Here is a 12,057-nt window from a genome sequence, read left to right as displayed (position 1 = left end):
TCCGATTACCGTAGAAAGCGGGTACTCACTCGCTGTTTAAATATTGTACATTAGTAAGAACAGTGTTAACAATTGGACCATAACACTTTATCACCTCTTAAAGAACAATTTAGACCGAAAAGAAAATTAACATGACATTGCCAGTTTAAGTGGCGACTTAAACTTATAACCCACCAATTCATTCCAATATCTGCAAAAAATATATATAGTGAGAATGCAAAGTACACGGTACGCCTTATTGCAAGCAGCTTGGTCTGACTGGTTAACACTGAAGTCGTTAGTATGAATCTGCTATGCATCAACGGATTTTTAAAATGCGCATTTAAGTCACAAAGGAGAAAATCCTAAAGAAACCGATATGCCTTAAACACAAAAATTTCGCCGGTGTGTCGTGCACAGAAGACTTACCAAAATGTCTCTGAACAAAAATAAATGATCACAAAACAGAACAGAAATCACTATAATCATACACTAAGAAGATTGTCTCAGCACTGGTTTAATAATAATCTTTAAAACTGGCGATACCTGCAATAACCTCTATTTCATACGATTTCTGGTGCAGATAAGAAATAAACACATCATATACTTACTACTCCTAGAAAATCATTAACACTTATCTCAAAGACATTGACCACAACTGGGTGACAAAAACCATTATAGGTCAGTCCTTAAACAATAACAGATAATATTGTTCATGAACACCAGACGTGGCGTCGCCAATAACACTCGCCGATCATCGCTAACACAACGTGCGACGCATAGATAACACATTTATAGACAATAGTCGTAATTACATACAATAGAAAATTTCAAGTGAATAGAAATTTCTCTTTTCCCATTTTTGAATAATCCACGGTAGTTAAATTGCAAATCTCAATTCGAAATGACCATATAAAATCATGTTTTAGTCTGATACTTAAGGTAATCGTTTCTTGATTAATTACTATTACTAATCTCTTCTGTTTGTAACATTGCTTTTGTAATTTTCATCAAGTTCACTTGTACACGAAATGTCTTACAAGTAAAAGTTAAAACGGACAGACCCACGCATAAATTTTACGTAGAACTTATAAATAGAGGTGGTATTAATGTTGTTGAAATAATTGAGCGCGTCAGCATTCGCTATCACAGTCTAAACATTACCGTGACGTAATGCGATGGGAATCGCGCAACGTGAGTCAACTCGAGTGCTTGGTAGATCATAGGATTTCAGTGACGAGCAATACAATAAAGTCTTGCTTATCAATTTTTTTGTGTCACCAAAACAAACATTTACTAAGAATCGAACGTGCAAAAGAGGTTACTGACGGCGACCACGTCTATCTCGAATAAACTGTATGTTTTATAATAATTAACAATGAACCAATACATTCACAGACTAAAATATGCGCAACATTGTTTGTAATATCAAGTACTACATTTTTTATTTGTATTAGGTTTCAGGTTCCTGTATTGTTCATAGCGCTTTAAGTAATACAAAATGTTTTATCACAATACTCTGTCAGAATGTCAGTTGTTTTATTATTTATAACAATCCTAAAACAAGTACATTAAAAATTCCCCAAAATAATCTCTTGAAAAATGCAATACTCTAGGCATGTTCTATGTAAGTCACATTCATAATCATGTATGTTTATTGAATGGTTGTTGTGTCAGCATGCTTTTACGGTATGATAATATCAAGTTCCCACGGCTCGCCCTAGAAGCACTCGCAGTGCTTAATTATCGCTAATGATGCGTACACCATTCATCATTACCGTTGCTAAATAATTACATACATATATTTACGTACATTTGAAATAGACAAATGTTGAATTTGATAAGGATTTTATTAAAATAATTTCTTTCTCACACACCTGGATTCAATTTACATACCAACGGTGACGTAACAAGAATGTATTGGTCATCTTAATTATAGAGCCCATAAACTTGAATGTGATTCATCGTTCCTGACTTCCTACAGGTATCAAGATCCAGGCGGGATGAAGGAAAAACTGTAAGGGGCCGAGATAATTGCGCCAGTCTGATACTAGATGCGCCCGCGGCTCTTCTAGTAAGACTTTAGGCCCGGTAAGTAGAAATTGCTGAGTAAAATGCAAGAGACTCAATAATTATTTTGAAAAGATAAACATAATAAAAAATAAAGTACTACATTCTTCATATGTTACGTTTTTAACTCTAACAACAATGTAAACGTAATTAAGTATATAAAAATATTAAACTACTTAAGTAGAATATATTATTTTCACTCTATATTCACCACTCAAGTATAACAAGGGGTAATGCTCATTCTTTACGGGTTATTAAGTGAAATACTATGCTATGCTTAAATAATGCTTAATAGAGTGATTACATCTGGCTATATTGGTTTTTTACAATGTGATTGTCCATGGGCGGCGGTATCAATTAACATCAGGTGAGCCTCCTGCACATTTGCCTCCTATTACATTAAAAAAAACTCTCGGGTCGTAATTCCTGACGCTAATCTCCACGCTTATTAACTAAGAAAGCCTGAGTGAGCAAAAACCTTGAGCCTTGGCTCGACACTATATTTTAGTATAGCCAATGGTTTGTGCGTTTTATCCACATTAACAATAAATAATCTTGTGTTACGCTTATGCAATAAATTTTAACGACACTGAATATTTTGTGTTTATTCAAACATTTCATACGCTTTAATCAGCGTAGTCAAATAGACTTTCTCTCAAATTGTTCACGTCAAAATACAAAGAAAACGTATATATGTAATATTTTAATACATTATTACATTTAACGGTTAGTTGGGCATTTTATAAGGAAAGGACTGAAAAGCGAAACCCGCTTTTCATGCGGAAATAGCACCTATGTAACTACCTGCAACGGCCTGTAACTGATTTGGTTCAGTGATCCCAAGACAAAAGATAGCTTAGAAACTTCAAAGGCTTGCAAGCCCATCTTTACTAATATTATAAAGAGGAAAGATTTGTATATATATGTAAGTATGTTTGTAATGAAATGTTTCAAAAAGTTCTTACCTACAGGACCGATTTTAAAAATTCCTTTACCATTTGAATGCTAGATTATCCCTTATTTTTAGATTAATATAGGCTATTTTATTTGCAATAAAAATTAAGGTTCCCACTAAAACTGTAATGATGTTATGTTGTAAAAAATGAACTATAAAACTTCTTTCATTGCACTGCGAAAACTATTCATGATAGAAAAAAAATGTTTCACCATATTAAAGAACATATAACAAAAACTACCCGTGCAAAACCGGAACGGGCCGCTAGTACTATAATAAACGTAGAATGAGATGTGCCTTGGTGTGGAGAATGGTCTTTTGACTGACATCATATGAAAACATTTAGGTTTGTTAATTGAGCCTCTGTAGTAATAAATTAATTCGACAGCTTTTCTGTAGCTATATCACCTTTTAAATACTTTAAGAGATTCTTCATATGAAAGTTTAGGCTAAAAGTATTTTGTTTCAACGCAAATTTGAGAACACTTGTTTCTGAAATTGGGAAATAAACAAAACCTACGGGCTACGGCGCGATATGATTATTTACAGTTTATATTTGACTAGAAACAATATCATGTTAGCAGGTACTGATAATACAGATGTTTATATGTCTGTGAAGTAGAAATTGTGTCTGCAGAAATCGGTAGTTCAAACCGAACAAAGCGATGACAAAATACAAACAAACAGACGTTTATCGCGGTGATAACCAACGACTGGGACCGCTAGCACTGACTCATCGGAAGAGTATGATAATATTGAACCAAAGATTTTATATCTATTTTTATAGCAACAGCGACAAATGCAAGGGCCCTGACATATCCGAATTTGTGGATTAATTAGATAGGATTGCGTATTATAAATTAATTACTTCGTTATGGTATTTATCTTATATGTATAAGTAAATAGATAGCGGGGACCAACCCCTGCCAATATTTATTCACTTATCAGCTTTACACTCATCGTCGTCATACACTCATACGTCAATTATTATTATTAAATTATACATATGTTGATCACCCAAGGTGTATAAACGTAAACAAGTGCAGTAAAAAACAATAAAAATTCTAAAAAGATTGTCTAGAAGACTGTTGTTGCTAACATCGAATATTCTATAGTACAGGTCTCGTTAACACAAGTTTAATGGGACAAGTCCCATTTTCTAAATATTTATACACATTTGTATGAAATAGCAATCAATTGCGATAAAGAGGCGGAATCCGCACTCCACATAGTAATTAAGTGTCCGAGATACCGGACCAGTAGTTGCGTGTAGAAAGCAAACAGGAGAATAATTGAAAAATCCTTACTCAGTCTCTTAGCACATAACAAGTCCCAATCGTATCTGCTGGAGTGCCAAAAGATGCCACAATGGAGGCACATGAAATGGTGTTTAGTTAAATAAAGTCTGCAGCGTTTTGATAGCTGGGTATAAGGTTACATAAAAAACATTCTATTATTATAATATAAATTAAAATCCGTTATAATTACATCAAAGCGACTACTTATATTTGTCGTAAAAACCGATAGTCGTAACAGCCGATGACGTTGTTATCAAGCACCTAATAAAATAGAATTCAGCCGGGACCTTTGATTTTGGTCAAAAGTGGTATGTCGTTCTTAACGATTTCGTCATAAACGATTTTGACTGTATTTATTATTCGACACAAAAATTTTACAATATTAATCGTCCACATTAGCCCTTTGGCTGCGAATAAATTATTTGTTTTATTTAATGAATGCAAAAGTCCTACGAAATGATATATTTACATTACAAGGCTAATCAACTACTTGCCCGTGAAGCTAACACGATTTTGGAAGAAACCATAACTTTGATTATGTATTTGTAAACATGAAAAGGTAGTTTAGAGCTAGCATTGAATCAACTTGTACTGTAATACAAGCGTTATTTCGTAACACGGTAATGAAAACGTTATTTGTTTACCATTTGTCAAGGCTCCGTAGTTTCTAGTTGCTAGATAATTGATTTAACGATTATTACGGGGTCATCGAGTCACTGTATCGTGTACTTTGTGATTATTTATTTATAAGAAATAATATATTAAGTAATGTTAAATTGCGTAATTATAAAAAATATATATGTAAGTATGTATTGCGGTATTAACAAAGTAAATTAGTTGTACAGTCTATCGAGTAGTATGTCGTGGTAGGACACTAAATAAATGTAATATTTATGTTTGCAGAACAGTACGATTCAGCAATAAATCGTGAGCCCAGCATGTCTTAGACCCAAATATCGACACGTAAGGCATTGAAGGGCTTATAGAAAATAATCAACGAAGTGGATGCAAAAATCCCACGTGAAAATGCTTAAACGGTAGGAACGCCTATTTATATACGCACATACAACAACGCCAAGTTCAATATTATACTATTGTTTGTTATGCCGTTCCATTGCTATATCGAGGATTTTTTTTTTAAATTAAAATGGATGGGACCTTGAAAATACATATATAGTTATGAAGTCCTGACATCACACAAATGCAAGTAAGTACATAGAACCCAGTACCAACACATCTTTCGCGGTAATAACACTAACAAAATTCTTGTTTATCGGTTATCACCTATTGCAACGTATTGCACAAAACGAGTTTGAATACTACGGACGTAGCGGCCGGATCTTGAAGCACGTACTTGTGTCGTAATATGGGAATAATCTGTTATTGCCTCAGAGCGCGCTTGCGCGTGCTAGATGGACCATTTTATAAAGACATTTCATTATGCTAGTAGTATAAGATGTTAGCTTTTATTTAAAAACAATTGTGTTTTGTCAAAGTCCAATCTATATATTTAGGTTGTATGAAACTCGGTTGTACTAGCTCCGGTTTCACTTCATTCTCATTCAGACAAAGGTTTGGGTCAAAGCACCAGCAGTCATTGTTCAGAAGCGCGGTACCCAAAACTTAAGGAGCCATGATGATCGCCAACCTTCGAAAGAAGATGGCACTATAAGAAGAATATACCTAGAGGCAATACCATTTTGTATATTTTATTTATTCCATTTTAATACGTGTTGTACAGTTTCTTTTAAAACCTTTACAAATCAAAATAATATGATTTCCTTATGCTTTCTGTTCTGAAAAATCACACAATTCAAGGCCATAGGACATCTGTAACAGTCACAGTTTCAGATAAATCAAGAAAATGGCCGCAAGATATGATGTTTATTATCAGAACGTGGCATTAAATCGCTGTCTTCCTCATTTAATATTGCTCAATATTTATTTAACGTACGGTTTTTAAAATTGACGTATAATTTTATGAAATAAAGTATCAACAATACTTCTGAATATCATTAAAACGTAGTGGTAACTGCAATAAAGCGTAAATATGAACCACATCAAACATATACATATATGTGCTCGACATTTTTAAAGTTTTTAGTAAATTCAACGGACGAGATAACAATAACCGATTCTGGGTAATATTGTTTGGTTATATTGTTGATACATCTCATCACAATATTAATTTTCTTAAAAATTCCTAATAAAAATATTTCCATTATAATTCCTGGAGGTCACAATATAAGCATCTTTGCGGAAACATGTCTCCAAACATGAAGATATTATGTAAATATAAAATTTAAAACTCATAGCCGAATAGTGTTTACAAAAAGAAATGAGGACAGACAAAATGTTTGATAGCAGCATAGACTGCAGACAAGAGGAGACAATTGAGCTTGAATAATGCTATTACCATGTTTAATTTACGCGTAAACGTCAGTGAAAGTAATTTCAATGACCGTGACAAGAAAGATTGCCATTTTTCATGACTTTTGAGTAAACTTATTCGTTGTCTTTTTTTCTGCAGAATAGTATATTTTATTACAAGTGCGGAAAGCCTGTCATTGCAAAGAGTTCTGGCCGAAACTACTCATTTTGTGCAACAAAGAACTCAACTCAAAAGAACATTTTTGGAAAATGGCGCCAACCATAAAAGAATATGAGCGTATATTTTTTTCTTTTCTTCACCCATTCTGGGTAGGCAAAGGGAACTACGCCCATACAGCCAAGTCTTCATTAGAATTTTAACACATTGAATCCAATAATTAAATATCATTAAATCTGATATTGAAACAAATTAGTAGCTTCTCTTTAAAGTATTTGCATGAATCATAAAAACTTTTGTGATTTTTTTAGTAAAAACGTCGTGGTTGGTTTTTTCTTTTTAATAGACATTGTTTTGACAGTTGGGAAATAGAACGCACGAGTGTGTAATAGCTCTCATCCCGAACGCTATGCGTCCCTGCAATACGCCACTTTTATAGCAACTGTATTAAAAAATTAAATTACCACCGATTATTTTCGTTTTACATTAATATACATAAGACGTTATTAATATAATGTATGTAAAATACTGGAAACAGTGACATCACAGTGTATAATGGCACACGTAATAAATGTCATAGCGGCTTCCTCTATGCAAATTATTTTGGCAATGAAAACCGATCGTTCGACGGGCACGTGCCAAATGCTCTCTTTGTTGGTTACGGTCTCTTGTTGATTCCCTAGAAATGCACAACAGACTGGTTATAGCTTTAAACGTGGAAAAAACAAAGGCCGACAAGGTAGTAAATTGTTTTAGAAATACATTTTAAATTTTAATATTCAGCTTGGGTTACTACTGATTTCATTTTATATGAACCTCAATAGGCACAAACAATTTCCGTGAAAATCACATTGTATTAGTAAATAAATAAATAAAAAATCAGTGGCGCTACAACCTCTTTACGTCTTGGCCTCAGATTTCTGAATCTGTTACATGATGCTAGTGCCTGACACACGTCGTCGACTTTTTGAGTCTAAGTCATGTCGGTTTCCTCACGATGTTTTTCCTTCACCGTTCGAGCAAATGTTAATGCGCACATAGAAAAAAAATCCATTGGTATAGCATTGGCATAGCCGGGGATGAACCTACGACCTCGGGTAAGAGAGTCGCACGTTGAAGCCACTAGGCCAACACTGCTCTAAAAAAATAAAACAAAAAAATATCATTAAGTACTAGAATACTACAACAAGAAAAACAGTAAAGTTGGGAGGATTTGTAAGGTTAATCTAATACAAAAACAACAAAGTTAATTAATATAATGCTATTATTTCAATAAATTATTCAATATACATTCATTATACAGTTTACACAATCAAAACAGATATCCCTTCATACATAAACATTAAAAGCAATGAGCTTCACTTCCCTTAAAAGCAGGTGTAAGGATGTTTTTTGGCCAATCAACAGAGGTCAGTCTGAATAAATTTCGTCTATCCCTTTCTTCATAATGAATTAGCATTTGTAAGAGTGGGATAGTAAACATCCCACTGTCAATTAAAATGACCTTACTTCTGTTTGCATGGGCTTATTACTTAACTGCATCGCATGATATAATTTTAACTAAACACACTATTACTCTAATAGAAAACAAGGTTAAAACTATGGAACGAAGGGGTTTTATAAGATTTTAGACTATAGGTATATTTGACTATTTAGAATATGGCAATCTTATTGATAGCCTCTGGTTTTCTCCTTCCACACTTATATATGTACCATTGATGAATATTAATAAATAAGGGCGTGCGTCTATTCTCCATCTATGCATTTTTCAAAAGTTTTGAGTCTTTATCATCTGTCATTTACGTGCTTGCCGTGTAGACTAATATGCTTTAAAATAATATTTTCGTTTCTATTGTAGGCTTCTTTTAATACCGATAAGCTCAAATATAATCTAAACGATTTATTTATTATGAATAAAGTGTATAATACTCACAAATTGTTGCAATTATGAAGTATCTTTTTAAATTGTAAGTTTTAAAGAGATATGTATAAAATTTGGCAGTAATGGCTGGAGCCTGGTATTTCGGCCGTGTTATAAGACTGTTGACGTAAGTGTCAGTAGAAATATCTAATTGAACTCAATTTTCTAAATAACTCCTCCTACGACTTATCCTACTCCAAAAAAATATAGGTAATAGATATTTTTTATTACGTAATTATTTTAATGTATGGGATCTAGCCCAGAACACTGCCTTTGCTTTTACTTCAGACAACCCTTGAGCATGCTCTCTCTATTTTAAAAGCACATGAATGCTTTAAAACATTTTCAGTGATCATTTTTTCGAGAGTAATATGTTTATGATACTAATAAAGAGATTTTATACACAAATCTGCGGAAGCTAAACAAACGAACGTCAACTACATCACGTGGACATTAACTGCTCAGCTTTGAAACCAAGGCTCCAGTGGAAAATTTATAGGCAAACTGTTAGAAAATCAAGGCTATCGTTAAACAAATTATACAGTAGATTTTTCTATTCGTTAATCGTGTCTTTGCATAGCCCGCACTGAAGTGTTGGTCCAGTTGCAAAACCTAAATATTCCCATAACCTTTCATTATCTAAGCTGAGCGTACACGAAAGCAAAAATATTTCAGAACATTTTCGAATATTACTTATCTATAGATCTTAAATTGATATACATTTTTATCATTGCCACTGGTGCTAAGGCTGAATCATCCATAAACATTACAAAACCCGACCAGTACCTACCGTTATGTGAATAGTAAAATTGATAAGAGTATATCGAACCGCGACAAAAAACAAGTATCCTACTTTAACTGTATTTGCACTAAGTAAGCTGCAGGACCGGTTGCGTGACGTAACACATAGCGTCGTGATCGATATTAACACAGTCGAGTGAAACTATGATCTACCCACTAATATTAATGCACTATTTAAAAAACCCTATTTAAATTTGATACACGGGCAAGGAGTACCAGTACATGAACAATTGCTGCCGTAACATTGCTTACGAAGCTTAAGGATGGAGTTCCTAGTCGAGACTTGGTCAACTTTCGTATATGAAAAATGTATTATACATAAATACACATAAACGTAATACTTAAATCTAATTACCGAAGCCGCTTGAAAGCTTAACCCAAGTATGTATACGTTTGCTAAGACTAGGAGCTTTTAAGAATAGGCCTCGGCTTTGAATTAAGTGTGATAATACTTTCATTTTTTCAATATTCGCAATATTAATAGAAATACAATTCAAAAATGGAATAATAAAATATGTTAATGATACTTGTGTTACTGATAACTTATAGTTAACGAATCCAACTATACAAAAAGTTTATTTATAAATAAATTCGGATTCACTATAGAATTCAATGTCGTCGTATCGTGTCATAGACAATAATATCTATGCGACGATGTAAATAATCTAAAATACCAATCTGGGCGTGCGCCAAGTTAGTGCCTGCAATGACGTCATATAGATCACTGTCGTGCCTTAGATTGGGTGGACAAGTGAACTTGGTGACAAATATTTTGTATCAATCGTTAGACACGAATAGTAAAAAAGTTTTAAATTGCGTTAAACTATTATATCTATTTCGTAATTTCCTTCGAACAATTTCGCAAATCGGATAATATAAAGATTATCTATTATTTATAATGTTGTCTATCTACTTCACAGAACACAATACATTATGTTCAGTCCCTGGTCAAAAAGGAATCTTAGAAAGAAAAAAAACTACCTAAAACAAATTAAGCAAAATATGTATTACTATTGGTATAGAATAGTATGTTGACAGCGCATCAGATATGTTGGTTTAGAGGAGTTGTTCGAATGAATACTTGAAGTCGAGGCAGAATACGAAAATATTTCAATCCAGAACTGAGGTTTTTGAGGTAGTATGTGGAACCAGCTGGCCACCGAAGCATTCTTTAAGCCATACAAACAAGGGTCCTTCTTTTCATACAATTCTTAACTGGCCGGCTACGCACTCGCGAGTCCTTTGGCAACGCGAGTGTCCATGGGCGGCTGTATCACTTAACATCAGCTGAGCCTACTGCCCCTTTGCCCCCGGTTCAATAAAAAAACGTGAAATATTTCAATATCCTTCAGGCTTGTGACTTGTCCAATTAATAATTATAGAAACTGAACTATCAAATATAAGTCAGCTCAAAGAAATAAACAGTTTAGTGAAATACTAATTGGCGTTGGCATTTACGATCAGGGTACAAAGCGCACAGTACTAACAACGGATTTATGGATTGACTAAATCTTTATGTGCCTGTTTTCTGTTCTCGGTTCATTTAGGCTAGTTTAGCGGATATCCAGGTGCTTAGTGACAACCGTCCGGGACTAATTAGATACTTAAAACTGAACTAAACATAAAATATATGTTTGTCTTTCCTGGAGAACACTAGATGAGCTACAATGTACATGAGTGTAAGTCTTAATTTGTGTGTAACTAATGAGGCCAAATAAGAATTACAATAAGATAATTGACCGGTAATTATTTCTATGTAGGACATATATGCCACGTATACATTATATATATTGAAGATAAAGATTTACTTAAAGAACCGTGTCTGTTTGTATAGTCCGGACAAAATGTCTTCCACAAACTACACTAAAATTATAAATGTTTTAGCACGTCTTATAAATTTACAAACACCGTATTTTCCATCGAAAAACAATCAGTGGCTACAAACTGTCTAGGTATGAGCCTCAGATATCGGTATTTGTTTCATAATATTTTGCTTCTCAAATAGGTAAGTAGATCAGCCTCCTGTGCCTGACGCACACCGTCGATTTTTTGCGTCTACGGCAAACCGGTTTTCTCAGGATGATTTCCTTTACTGATCGATCTAATGTTAAATATACGCACATAGGAAGAAGTTTGTGCACAGCTGAGGGCAGAACCTACGAGTTACGACCTCAGGGATGAGAATCGCATGCTGAAACCACTAGGCCAACACTGCTCGATACTTTCCATATAGCAATTATAAAAATGTTGTGTGTAATCATAATATATTGTCTACATATGTGCTGCGGGTAAAAAGTTATCCTTGGACATTCACACTCTAGATAATCTAGAGTCTAGACTATAACATAATAATTCCCCTATAAATGTTAGTTTATAATTAGCATTTCACGGCACAATTGCATCGCTGAGGTCGTGGGGGATCGGTTTTCAGGTCAAAAGACGCGACTCAGCACATAGTGTACATAACTCGAATCGAATTATTACG

The 12,057-nt window shown here is 33.9% G+C and overlaps 1 protein-coding gene across 3 annotated transcripts in view; it reads right to left on the bottom strand.

The window, feature by feature from the left end:
* The window catches only part of LOC111001504 (rho guanine nucleotide exchange factor 11), a 114,179-nt gene that overhangs the window by 95,477 nt on the left and 6,645 nt on the right, over window positions 1-12,057 (bottom strand). The gene's annotated exons all lie outside the window — the stretch shown is intronic.

This window comes from Pieris rapae, chromosome 15 (assembly GCF_905147795.1).
Source record: "Pieris rapae chromosome 15, ilPieRapa1.1, whole genome shotgun sequence".
NCBI classification, from domain to species: domain Eukaryota; kingdom Metazoa; phylum Arthropoda; class Insecta; order Lepidoptera; family Pieridae; genus Pieris; species Pieris rapae.
This window is presented reverse-complemented; position numbering and strand designations above follow the sequence as displayed.